General features: G+C 58.8%; 1 long non-coding RNA gene across 1 annotated transcript; it reads left to right on the top strand.

Moving 5' to 3' along the window:
* The first annotated feature begins 222 nt into the window (after positions 1-222).
* Positions 223-10,408, top strand: LOC133362278 (uncharacterized). The gene is made up of 3 exons (XR_009757483.1): positions 223-339; positions 4,386-4,548; positions 10,186-10,408. It is a non-coding gene; the product is annotated as an uncharacterized LOC133362278 (long non-coding RNA).
* Positions 10,409-13,132: the final 2,724 nt, after the last annotated feature.

The following is a 13,132-nucleotide window of genomic DNA, read 5'->3' on the forward strand; positions in this document are numbered from 1 at the left end:
GGCGACGATGACCACGACGACGATGACCACGACGATGATCACCATGACGACGACCACGACGACGATGACCACGGCGATGATGACCACGACGACGATGACCACGGCGATGATGACCACGACGATTATCACCATGACGACGATGACCACCATGACGATGATGACGACGGCGATGATGACCATGAGGATGACCACCACCACGACGAGAGAGAGGTGGAGTGGTGGGAGCTCTCCATTGGGGTCTCCATGAAGAGTGGGTGGAGGAGGAGGATGGAGCGGAGTGACGTGTTGTACCTCCTGCAAGCAGAGGTCTCCACAAGGGGGGGCACTACCAGCAGCACGGTGAGAGTGGGGGGTAGGTGGGTGAGTGGGTGAGTGGGTGGGTGAGTGGGTGGGTGAGTGGGTGAGTGGGTGGGTGAGTGTGGGTGAGTGGGTGAGTGGGTGGGTGGGTGGTGAGTGGGTGGGTGAGGGGGTGGGTGAGTGGGTGGGTGGGTGAGTGGGTGAGTGGGTGGTGGGGTGGGTGGGTGAGTGGGTGAGGTGGGTGAGTGGGTGAGTGGGTGGGTGGGTGAGTGAGTGAGTGGGTGGGTGGTGAGTGAGTGGGTGAGTGGGTGGGGTGATTGGGTGGGTGAGTGGGTGGGTGAGTGGGTGAGTGGGTGGGTGAGTGGGTGGGTGAGTGGGTGATTGGGTGGGTGAGTGGTGGGTGGGTGGGTGAGTGGGTGGGTGGGTGGGTGAGTGGGTGGGTGGGTGAGTGAGTGGGTGGGTGAGTGAGTGGGTGGGTGAGTGGGTGGGTGAGTGGGTGAGTGGGGGGGGTGAGTGGGTGGGTGAGTGGGTGAGTGGGGGGGTGAGTGGGTGGGTGGGTGAGTGGGTGGGTGGGTGGGTGAGTGGGTGGGTGAGGGGGGTGGGTGAGTGGGTGGGGTGGGTGAGTGGGTGAGTGGGGTGGGTGGGTGAGTGAGTGAGTGAGTGGGTGGAGTGGGTGGGTGGGTGAGTGGGTGGGGTGGTGAGTGGGTGGGTGGGTGAGTGGTGGTGGGTGGGTGGGTAGTGGTGGGTGAGTGGGTGGGTGGAGTGGGTGGGTGGGTGAGTGAGTGGTGGGTGGGTGAGTGGGTGAGTGAGTGGGGGTGAGTGGTGGGTGAGTGGGGTAGTTGGGTGGGTGAGTGGGTGGGTGGAGTGGGTGGGTGAGTGGGTGGGTGAGTGGGTGAGTGGGTGGGTGAGTGTGGTGGGTGGGTGGGTGAGTGGGTGGGTGGGTGGGTGAGTGGGTGGGTGGTGAGTGAGTGGGTGAGTGGGTGGGTGAGTGAGTGGGTGAGTGAGTGGGTGGAGTGGAGTGGGTGAGTGGGTGGGTGGTGGGTGAGTGGGTGAGTGGTGGGGGGTGAGTGGGTGAGTGGGTGGGTGGGTGGGTGGGTGGGTGGTGGGTGGGTGGGTGGGTGATGGTGAGTGGGTGGGTGAGTGGGGTGGGTGGGGGTGGGTGGAGGGGTGGGGGGTGAGTGAGTGTGGGTGGGGGGTGGGGGGTGAGTGGGTGGGTGGGTGAGTGAGTGGGTGAGTGGGTGGGTGAGTGGGTGGGTGGTGGGTGGGTGGGTGGTAGTGGGGGTGAGTGGGTGATTGGGGGGGGGTGGGTGGGTGGGTGAGGGGTGGGTGGGTGGGTGGGTGAGTGGGTGGGTGAGTGAGTGGGTGGTGAGTGAGTGGGTGGGTGAGTGGGTGGGTGAGTGGGTGATTGGGTGGGTGAGTGGGGGGGTGGGTGAGTGAGTGGAGTGGGTGGGTGGGTGGGGGTGGGTGGGTGGGTGGGTGAGGGGGTGGGTGGGTGAGGGGGGGTGAGTGGGGGTGGGTGAGGGTGATGGGGTGGGGGGTGGGTAAGGTGAGTGAGTGAGTGAGGGGTGGGTGAGTGGGTGGGGGTGAGTGGGGGGTGGGTGGGTGAGTGGGTGGGTGGTGGTGAGTGAGTGGGGGGTGGGTGAGTGGGTGGGTGAGTGGGGAGTGGGGGAGTGGGGGTGTGGGTGAGGGTGGGTGAGTGGTGAGTGGGTGGTTGGGTGAGTGGGGGTGGGTGGGTGAGTGAGGTGGGTGGGTGAGTGGGTGGGTGAGTGGGTGAGTGGATGGGGGTGGGGTGAGAGAGTGGGTGGCTGGATGGGTGGGTGAGTGGATGAGTGGGTGGGTGGGTGGTGGTGTGAGGGGGTGGGTGGGTGGGTGAGTGGGTGGGTGGGTGAGTGAGTGGGTGGTGGGTGAGTGGTGGGTGGGTGGGTGGATGAGTGGGGGGGTGAGTGGGTGGGTGAGTGGGTGGGTGGGTGGCGGGATGGGTGGGTGAGTGGGTGGGTGAGTGGGTGGGGTGGGTGAGTGGGTGGGTGGGGTGGGTGGGTGAGGGGGTGGGGGGGGTGGCTGGGATGGGTGGGTGAGGGGTGGGTGGGTGAGTGGGGGCTGAGTGGGTGAGTGGGTGGGTGGTGGGTGAGTGAGTGAGTGGGTGGGTGGGTGAGTGGGTGAGTGAGTGGGTGGGTGGGTGAGTGGGTGAGTGAGTGGGTGGGTGGGTGAGTGGGTGAGTGGGTGGGTGGGTGAGTGGGTGGGTGGGTGGGTGAGTGGGTGGGTGGGTGGGTGAGTGGGTGGGTGGGTGGGTGAGTGGGTGAGTGGGTGGGTGGGTGGGTGGGTGAGTGGGTGGGTGGGTGGGTGGGTGGCTGGGTGGGTGGGTGAGTGGGTGGGTGGGTGAGTGGGTGGGTGGCTGGATGGGTGGGTGAGTGGGTGGGTGAGTGGGTGGGTGAGTGGGTGAGTGGGTGGGTGGTGGGTGGCTGGATGGGTGGGTGAGTGGGTGAGTGGGTGGGTGAGTGAGTGGGTGGGTAAGTGAGTGAGTGAGTGGGTGGTTGGGTGAGTGAGTGGGTGGTGAGTGGTTAAGTTAGTGGGTGAGTGGGTGAGTGAGTGGGTGAATGAGTGGGTGAATGAGTGGGTGGGTGAATGAGTGGGTGGGTGAGTGAGTAAGTGAGTTGGTGAGTGTGAGTGAGTGGGTGAGTGAGTGGGTGGGTAGGTGGGTGAGGTGGTGAGGTGAGTGGGTGAGTGAGTGGGTGGGTGAGTGAGTGGGTGGGTGATTGGGTGAGTGAGTGGGTGAGTGAGTGGTTGAGTGGGTAGGTAGGTGAGTGAGTGGGTGAGTAGTCGAGTGGGTCGGTGGGTGAGTGGGTGGGTGGGTGAGCGGGTGGGTGGGCGAGTGGTTGCGTGAGTGGTGGGTGATTGGGTGGGTGAGTGGTTGAGTGGTAGTAGCATGATAATGCTACTACTACTGATGAAAATGATGATGCTGCTGCTACTGATGATGATGCTACTGATGATGATGATACTGATGATGATGCTGCTGCTAATGATGATGACGCTACTGATGATGATGATACTGATGATGATGCTGCTGCTACTGATGATGATGCTACTGATGATGATGGTACTGATGATGCTGCTGCTGCTACTGATGATGATGCTACTGATGATGATGATGGTACTGATGATGCTGCTGCTGCTACTGATGATGCTGCTACTGATGATGATGATGGTACTGATGCTGCTGCTACTGATGATGATGCTACTGATGATGAGATGGGTACTGATGATGTGCTGCTACTGATGATGTTGCTACTGAATGATGGTACTGATGGAGCTTGCTGTTGCTACTGATGATGATGCTATGATGATGATGCTACTGATGAGCTGATGCTGCTGCTACTGATGATGATAATGGTACTGATGATGCTACTGATGATGATGATGATGATACTGATGATGCTGCTGCTACTGATGATGATGCCACTGATGATGATGATGATGGTACTATGATGATGATGGTACTGATGATGATGGTACTGATGATGATGATGCTATGATGATGCTGCTGCTGCTACTGATGATGATGATGGTACTGATGATGCTACTGATGATGATGATGATACTGATGATGCTGCTGCTACTGATGATGATGCCACTGATGATGATGATGCGGATGGTACTGATGATGCTGCTGCTACTGATGATGATGCCACTGATGATGATGATGATGGTACTGATGATGATGATGGTACTGATGATGATAATGATGGTACTGATGATGATGATGATGGTACTGATGATGATGATGATGGTGCTGATGATGATGATGATGGTACTGATGATGATGATGGTACTGATGATGATGATGCTGCTGATGATGATGATGATGCTGCTGATGATGATGATGATGATGGTGCTGATGATGATGATGATGGTACTGATGATGATGATGATGCTGATGATGATGATGCTGCTGATGATGATGATGATGGTGCTGATGATGATGATGATGGTGCTACTGATGATGATGATGGTACTGATGATGCTGCTGCTACTGATGATGATGTCACTGATGATGATGATGCTGCTGATGATGATGGTGCTTCTGCTAGGAGCACTTTGTGGGATGTCACTACCTCCACGCGGCACCTCGGCCCGGAGTCGCTGCTGAGTTCTGCGTCCGCGTGAGAGTCGCAGTCAACTACCCGCGGAGGAAGACAGGGGAGTGGTCTCCCCTGTCCTGTGTCTCCTTCCCTCCACCACACAGCGCCGTGGGTGAGTGGGTGGGTGGGTGGGTGGGTGGGTGAGTGGGTGAGTGGGTGAGTGAGTGGGTGAGTGGGTGGGTGAGTGAGTGGGTGGGTGAGTGAGTGGGTGAGTGGGTGGGTGGGTGGGTGAGTGGGTGGGTGGGTGGGTGGATGAGTGGGTGGGTGAGTGGGTGGGTGGGTGGGTGAGTGAGTGGGTGGGTGAGTGAGTGAGTGAGTGGGTGGGTGAGTGGGTGGGTGGGTGAGTGGGTGAGTGGGTGAGTGAGTGGGTGAGTGGGTGGGTGAGTGAGTGGGTGGGTGAGTGAGTGGGTGAGTGGGTGGGTGGGTGGGTGAGTGGGTGGGTGGGTGGGTGGATGAGTGGGTGGGTGAGTGGGTCGGTGGGTGGGTGAGTGAGTGGGTGGGTGGGTGAGTGAGTGAGTGAGTGGGTGGGTGAGTGAGTGAAGTGAGTGGGTGAGTGAGTGAGTGAGTGGGTGATGAGTGAGTGGGTGGTGGGTGAGTGGGTGGGTGAGTGAGTGGTTGAGTGGGTGGTGAGTGAGTGAGTGGGTGGGTGGGTGGGTGAGTGGGTGGGTGAGTGAGTGGGTGAGTGGGTGAGGTGGGTGGGTGGGTGAGTGAGTGAGTGAGTGGGTGAGTGGGTGGGTGGGTGGGTGGGTGAGTGAGTGATGTGGGGTGGGTGAGTGAGTGGGTGGGTGGAGTGAGTGGGTGGGTGAGTGGGTGGGTGAGTGGGTGAGTGAGTGGGTGGGTGAGTGGGTGAGTGGGTGAATGGGTGGGTGGTGAGTGGGTGAGTGGGTGGTGAGTGAGTGGGTGGGTGGGTGGGTGGATGAGTGGGTGGGTGGATGAGTGGGTGGTGTGCGTGAGTGGAGTGGGGGTGATGTGAGTGGGTGAGTGAGTGGGTGAGTGAGTGAGTGGGTGATGAGTGAGTGGGTGGGTGGGTGAGTGGGTGGGTGGGTGAGTGAGTGTGGGTGGGTGAGTGAGTGAGTGGGTGAGTGAGTGAGTGAGTGGGTGAGTGAGTGAGTGAGTGGGGTGATGAGTGAGTGGGTGGGTGGGTGAGTGGGTGGGTGAGTGAGTGGTTGAGTGGGTGGTGAGTGAGTGGGTGGGGTGGGTGGGTGGGTGGGTGAGTGAGTGGGTGAGTGAGTGGGTGAGTGAGTGAGTGGGTGAGTGAGTGAGTGGGTGGGTGGGTGAGTGGGTGGGTGAGTGAGTGAGTGGGTGGGTGAGTGAGTGAGTGGGTGAGTGAGTGAGTGAGTGGGTGAGTGAGTGAGTGAGTGGGTGATGAGTGAGTGGGTGGGTGGGTGAGTGGGTGGGTGAGTGAGTGGTTGAGTGGGTGGTGAGTGAGTGGGTGGGTGGGTGGGTGGGTGGGTGGGTGAGTGGGTGAGTGAGTGAGTGAGTGGGTGAGTGAGTAGGTGAGTGAGTGAGTGAGTGGGTGAGTGGGTGAGTGAGTGGGTGAGTGAGTGGGTGAGTGAGTCGGTGAGTGAGTGAGTGGTTGAGTGAGTGAGTAGGTGGGTGGGTTGGTGAGTGACTAGGTGAGTGAGTAGGTGAGTGAGTGAGTGGGTGAGTGAGTGAGTGGGTGAGTGAGTCGGTGAGTGAGTGAGTGAGTGGGTGAGTGGTTGAGTGAGTGGGTGAGTGAGTGAGTAGGTGGGTGGGTTGGTGAGTGAGTAGGTGAGTGAGTAGGTGAGTGAGTGAGTGGGTGGGTGGGTGGGTGGGTGGGTGAGTGAGTGAGTGAGTCGGTGAGTGAGTGGGTGAGTAAGTGAGTGGGTGAGTGAGTGAGTGGGTGAGTGAGTGAGTGAGTGGGTGAGTGAGTGGGTGAGTGAGTGAGTGGGTGAGTGAGTGAGTGAGTGAGTGGGTGAGTGAGTGGGTGAGTGAGTGAGTGAGTGAGTGGGTGAGTGAGTGGGTGGGTGAGTGGTGCGTGATTGGGTGGGTGAGTGAGTGGTTGAGTGGGTGGTGAGTGAGTGAGTGGGTGAGTGAGTGGGTGGGTGAGTGGTGCGTGATTGGGTGGGTGAGTGAGTGGTTGAGTGGGTGGTGAGTGAGTGGGTGGGTGAGTGAGTGAGTGGGTGAGTAGGTGAGTGAGTAGGTGAGTGAGTGGGTGAGTGGTTGAGTGAGTGAGTGTTTGAGTGAGTGGGTGAGTGAGTGGGTGAGTGAGTCGGTGAGTGAGTAGGTGAGTGAGTAGGTGAGTGAGTGGGTGAGTGAGTCGGTAAGTGAGTGAGTGGGTGAGTGAGTGGGTCAGTGAGTGGGTGAGTGAGTCGGTGAGTGAGTCGGTGAGTGAGTAGGTGAGTGAGTAGGTGAGTGGGTGAGTGGGTGAGTGAGTGAGTGGGTGGGTGGGTGAGTGGTGGGTGATTGGGTGGGTGAGTGAGTGGTTGAGTGGGTGGTGAGTGAGTGGGTGGGTGAGTGAGTGAGTGGGTGAGTAGGTGAGTGAGTAGGTGAGTGAGTGGGTGAGTGGTTGAGTGAGTGAGTGTTTGAGTGAGTGGATGAGTGGGTGAGTGAGTCGGTGAGTGAGTAGGTGAGTGAGTAGGTGAGTGAGTGGGTGAGTGAGTCGGTAAGTGAGTGAGTGGGTGAGTGAGTGAGTGAGTGGGTCAGTGAGTGGGTGATTGGGTGGGTGAGTGAGTGGTTGAGTGGGTGGTGAGTGAGTGGGTGGGTGGGTGGGTGAGTGAGTGGGTGGGTGAGTGAGTGGTTGAGTGAGTGAGTAGGTGGGTGGGTTGGTGAGTGAGTAGGTGAGTGAGTGAGTGGGTGAGTGAGTGGGTGAGTGAGTGAGTGTGTGAGTTAGTGAGTGGGTGATTGAGTGAGTGAGTGAGTAGATGAGTGGGTGAGTGAGTGAGTGAGTCGGTGAGTGAGTGGGTGAGTGAGTGAGTGGGTGAGTGAGTGAGTGGGTGAGTGAGTGAGTGAGTGGGTGAGTGAGTGGGTGGGTGAGTGGTGCGTGATTGGGTGGGTGAGTGAGTGGTTGAGTGGGTGGTGAGTGAGTGGGTGGGTGAGTGAGTGGGTGAGTAGGTGAGTGAGTAGGTGAGTGAGTGGGTGAGTGGTTGAGTGAGTGAGTGTTTGAGTGAGTGGGTGAGTGAGTGGGTGAGTGAGTCGGTGAGTGAGTAGGTGAGTGAGTAGGTGAGTGAGTGAGTGGGTGAGTGAGTCGGTGAGTGAGTGGGTGAGTGAGTGGGTCAGTGAGTGGGTGAGTGAGTCGGTGAGTGAGTCGGTGAGTGAGTAGGTGAGTGAGTAGGTGAGTGAGTGAGTGAGTGAGTGGGTGAGTGAGTGGGTGAGTGAGTGAGTGAGTGGGTGAGTGAGTGAGTGAGTGAGTGGGTGAGTGAGTGAGTGAGTGGGTGAGTGGGTGAGTGAGTGGGTGGGTGGGTGAGTGGTGGGTGATTGGGTGGGTGAGTGAGTGGTTGAGTGGGTGGTGAGTGAGTGGGTGAGTGAGTGAGTGAGTGGGTGAGTAGGTGAGTGAGTAGGTGAGTGAGTGGGTGAGTGGTTGAGTGAGTGAGTGGGTGAGTGAGTGGGTGAGTGAGTGGGTGAGTGAGTCGGTGAGTGAGTAGGTGAGTGAGTAGGTGAGTGAGTGAGTGGGTGAGTGAGTGAGTGAGTGGGTGAGTGAGTGAGTGAGTGGGTGAGTGAGTGGGTGAGTTGGTGAGTGAGTAGGTGAGTGAGTAGGTGAGTGAGTGAGTGAGTGGGTGAGTGAGTGGGTGAGTGAGTGGGTGAGTGAGTCGGTGAGTGAGTAGGTGAGTGAGTAGGTGAGTGAGTGAGTCGGTGAGTGAGTGAGTGGGTGAGTGAGTGAGTGGGTGAGTGAGTGGGTGAGTGAGTCGGTGAGTGAGTAGGTGAGTGAGTAGGTGAGTGAGTGGGTGAGTGAGTCGGTGAGTGAGTGAGTGAGTGGGTGAGTGAGTGAGTGAGTAGGTGAGTGAGTCGGTAAGTGAGTCAGTGGGTGAGTGAGTGAGTGGGTCAGTGAGTGGGTGAGTGAGTCGGTGAGTGAGTAGGTGAGTGAGTAGGTGAGTGAGTGAGTGAGTGGGTGGTGATGAGTGGGTGAGTGAGTGAGTGAGTGGGTGAGTGAGTGGGTGAGTGAGTGAGTGAGTGGGTGAGTGGGTGAGTGAGTGGGTGGGTGGGTGAGTGGTGGGTGATTGGGTGGGTGAGTGAGTGGTTGAGTGGGTGGTGAGTGGGTGAGTGAGTGAGTGAGTGGGTGAGTAGGTGAGTGAGTAGGTGAGTGAGTGGGTGAGTGGTTGAGTGAGTGAGTGAGTGGGTGAGTGAGTGGGTGAGTGAGTGGGTGAGTGAGTGGGTGAGTGAGTCGGTGAGTGAGTAGGTGAGTGAGTAGGTGAGTGAGTGAGGGGGTGAGTCAGTGAGTGGGTGAGTGGGTGAGTGAGTGGGTGAGTGAGTTGGTGAGTGAGTAGGTGAGTGAGTAGGTGAGTGAGTGAGTCGGTGAGTGAGTGAGTGAGTGGGTGAGTGAGTCGGTGAGTGAGTCGGTGAGTGAGTAGGTGAGTGAGTCGGTGATTGAGTGAGTGGGTGAGTGAGTGAGTGGGTGAGTGAGTGGGTGAGTGAGTCGTGAGTGAGTAGGGTGAGTGAGTAGGTGAGTGAGTGAGTGGGTGAGTGAGTTGGTGAGTGAGTGAGTGAGTGGGTGAGTGAGTGAGTGAGTAGGTGAGTGAGTGAGTGGGTCAGTGAGTGGGTGAGTGAGTCGGTGAGTGAGTAGGTGAGTGAGTAGGTGAGTGAGTAGTGAGTGGTGAGTGAGTGATGGGTGAGTGAGTGGGTGAGTGAGTGAGTGAGGAGTGAGTGAGTGAGTGAGGTGAGTGAGTGAGTGGGTGAGTGGGTGAGTGAGTGGGTGGGGTGAGTGAGTGAGTGAGTGGGTGAGTGAGTGAGTGGTGAGTGAGTGAGTTGGTGGGTGGGTGAGTGGGTGTGTGAGTGAGTGAGGGGTGAGTGAGTGAGTGAGTGAGTGGGTGAGTGATGGGTGGGGTGAGTGGAGTGAGTGAGTGGGTGAGTGAGTGGGTGAGTGAGTGAGTGGGTGAGTGGGTGGAGTGAGTGGGTGAGTGTGAGTGAGTGGTGATGAGTGAGTGAGTGATTGGGTGAGTGAGTGAGTGGGTGAGTGAGTGGGTGAGTGAGTGAGTGGGTGAGTGTGTGAGTGAGTGAGTGGGTGAGTGAGTGGGTGAGTGAGTGGGTGAGTGAGTGAGTGAGTGAGTGGGTGAGTGAGTGGGTGGGTGAGTGAGTGAGTGGGTGAGTGAGTGGGTGAGTGAGTGAGTGGGTGAGTGAGTGATTGGGTGAGTGAGTGAGTGGGTGAGTGAGTGAGTGGGTGTGTGAGTGAGTGGGTGAGTGAGTGAGTGGGTGAGTGAGTGGGTGAGTGGGTGAGTGAGTGAGTGAGTGGGGTGGAGTGAGTGAGTGGTGGGTGGGTGAGTGGGTGTGTGAGTGGGTGGGTGAGTGAGTGAATGAGTGGGTGAGTGAGTGAGTGGGTGAGTGAGTGGGTGAGTGAGTGGGTGAGTGGGTGAGTGGGTGAGTGAGTGAGTGAGTGGGTGAGTGAGTGAGTGAGTGGGTCGGTGAGTGGGTGGGTGAGTGAGTGGGTGAGTGAGTGAGTGAGTGGGTGAGTGAGTGAGTGAGTGGGTGAGTGGGTGGGTGAGTGAGTGGGTGAGTGAGTGGTTGAGTGAGTGGGTGGGTGAGTGTCTCTCTCTCTCCCCGTGTCTCTCTCTCTCCCCGTGTCTCTCCCGTGCAGCTGCTGCTGGGATCACCGTGTGGGCCACGGGAGACACGGTGAGCGAGGGAGACACGGCAACTCTCCGCTGTGCGGCGTCCGACAATCCGCAGTCGGACGCAATCCAGTGGAGCAACCCTCACGGCGAGACGCTCTACTTCCAGAGCGTCAAGGGTGAGCGGCAAACGCCGTCTCTCTGTGTCTCTGTTTTGTCTCTCTGTCTCTCTGTGTCTCTCTGTCTCTCTCTCTCTGTCTCTCTGTGTCTCTGTGTGTTTCTCTGTCTCTGTCTCTCTGGGTCTCTGTGTCTCTCTTTGTCTCTCTCTGTGTCTCTGTGTCTCTGTCTCTCTGTGTCTCTCTGTCTCTCTGTGTCTCTCTGTCTCTCTGTGTCTCTCTGTGTCTCTCTGTCTCTCTGTGTTTCTCTGTGTCTCTCTGTCTCTCTCTCTCTGTCTCTCTGTGTCTGTCTCTCTCTCTCTGTCTCTCTGTGTCTCTGTGTCTCTCTGTGTCTCTGTGTCTCTCTGTCTTTCTCTCTCTCTCTCTCGCCACCGTTGGGTGCGGTTGTGTGCACCTGGAGCTCCTGCTCTAACGTGTGTGTGGATGGAGGCCTGGGCTCAGGTGTGAGCCTGAGCCTGGGCTAGAGAGAGTTTTCCTAGGGAAAAACGCTAGGTTATTTCTGCGTTTCTCCCCGTGTATCGGCCTGCTGTAGTTAGGTTTTTATTACTACTGTCGTTTGTGGGTTTGTCTGTGTTGTGCGTGTGTCTGTGTGTTTGCTTTGTTTGTTTGTCTGCTTGGTTGGGCGTTCGTGTGTTTGCCTGGTGTTTTTTACCTGGCCTACCACCGCGTGTGTTTGGCCTGGTTGTTCGTTTGGTGAGTGTCTGGTTGTGTGGTTGTGTGTTTGTGTGTCTGCTTGTGCGTGTATTTGTTCGTTTGTTTGTCGTTTTGTTCGTGTGTTTGTTTTATTTGTTCGGTTTTTCGTTGTCTGCTTGTGGGGTTGGTGGTGCGTGTGTTTGTTTGTGTGGTGGTCTGTGCACGTGTGTGTGTTTGGCTGTCTGTCTGGCGGTTGGGGTTGGTTGTGTGTTGTGTGTTTGTGTGGTGTTTTATTATTTTGTTTATTTTGTTATTTTGGTTTTTATTTTGTTAGTTTATTTTATTTTATTTTTTTGGCGAATATTTTTGTTGCTGCTGGTGCTGCCATGCGGGCGACGTGGTTCAGCCCAGCAGCATGGAGGCCCTCACTGACGATCACGGCTTCCGCTGTTTCCCATCGCCGGGGACAACAGCTGAGGAAGTCGCCACAGCAGTGGCAATGCACACCGGGCTGCCTGCTGTCCGGGTGGTGCAGCGGGAAAATCGTGGCTATGTCGTGTACGTAGCCACGGTGGAGGCGGCGGCACGGGTGGTGGAGAAAGGACTCGCAGTCGGAGGTGAGGGGGGGCAGCTGGTGCAGTGCACCCCGCTCACAGCACCGACGGCGCGGATTACCATCACGGGCGCTCCACCATATATAACTGACGCAGAGCTGATCGGAGAGCTGCAACGCTTCGGCACGGTGGCCTCAAACATCAGCCTGCTGCCTATAAGGACGCGGAACCCTGCCATGCGACACATTTTGTCCGGGCAACGGCAGGTGCTCCTCATCCTGAAAGGTGGACGCACCGTGTTGGACGTGGCCATCAAGCGCACCGCTGGTGGCCGCGTCCACACGGTGTACCTGGCTACGACCGCACCGCGCTGCTACGGATGTGGCGGCGTGGGGCACGTGAGAAAGAACTGCTCCACCAAGGTGGGGTCGGGTGGAGCCGTGACAGGACGACGCCGACGCTGCAGCCGCAACGGCGGCAGCAGCAGGAGTGTCGTGAGCGGCAGCAGCAGCAGCTGCAGAACCAGCAGCAGCAACAGCCGCAGCAGCAGCAGCAGCGGGTGAGGGAGCACCCCCCGCCGCCGCTGCCGCAGCAGGATGTGCAGCAGCAGCCGCCGCATCAACACCGGCAGCAGCAACAGCCGCAGCAGGATGGTGCCGTTTCCGTGCCGGAGCGCGGAGAGCCGGCACCGGAGGAGGAACCCGCTGCCGATGACAGTGGAGCGTCCACCGGCGTCGGAGGGGCGCGGAAGAGGAGGAAGATGGGCAGGCGCGGGAGCGCCCAGCCCATGGGAACAGCCAAACAGCTGGCGACGGTACCCAGCCAGCTGACCGCCCTGCGGAGGGGGGGGGGGGGCGTGGGTGGCGCGCCCCTGGTGGAGACGACCGAGCCGGGGGCGCGACCTCCGGGCCCGACCTCACCCCCCTCCAACGCAGGGAGAGGAACAACCGACGACCGCCACCGGCGCCGTGGCTGTGCCGGGTGGCGTCGAGGCTCCGGGAAGCACCCCTTCGCCTGTCCCGGGGGAGGGGGAAGAGATGGAAATGGACCCGGGGGGGAGTGGGCTGCCTGCGAGCGGGACTGTGCCCAGCGAGGGCCCGGCCCCAGATGGGGCGGCGGGGACGGAAGAGGAGGCCTGCGCCGACGTGGGAGGTGGCGTTACTCTCACCAACATCGGGGGGTGGCCCGACACCGACGATAACGGCGTGCCGGGGGGTTTCGTGCCGGTGAAGGGCGACTCTCCGCCCACCCCAAGGTGGCACGATGAAGGAGCGAAAGAGAGAACGAGGCGGAAAAAAATGGCCAAAATTGGGCTCGAGCCCGGGGAGGCCCCCGTTCCGGGAACGTCGGTGGACACCGGAGGGTGGGTTGGCGCCGACGGGAAAGCTCTTGGTGATGACCTGGAGAACGATTTGGACGGGAGGGCGCCCCCCAAAAAGCTTGGAGGCAAGAGAGAGCAGGCTGAGCCTGGAGAATGCACGCCTGAAGCCCTCCTCCGGTGGTGGAGGACGGCGGAAAAGGAGAAAAAGGGGAATCTGGCGAGGGAGCTGGCAAAAGTTTTCCCCGGAAGGTACTCCCTTGCGGGGGTGGTAGTGAACGTGAGGGATGAG

This window comes from Lethenteron reissneri, unplaced genomic scaffold, assembly GCF_015708825.2.
Source record: "Lethenteron reissneri isolate LAM-NWPU_2019-01 unplaced genomic scaffold, ASM1570882v1 scaffold_1420, whole genome shotgun sequence".
Classification (NCBI taxonomy): Eukaryota; Metazoa; Chordata; class Hyperoartia; order Petromyzontiformes; family Petromyzontidae; genus Lethenteron; species Lethenteron reissneri.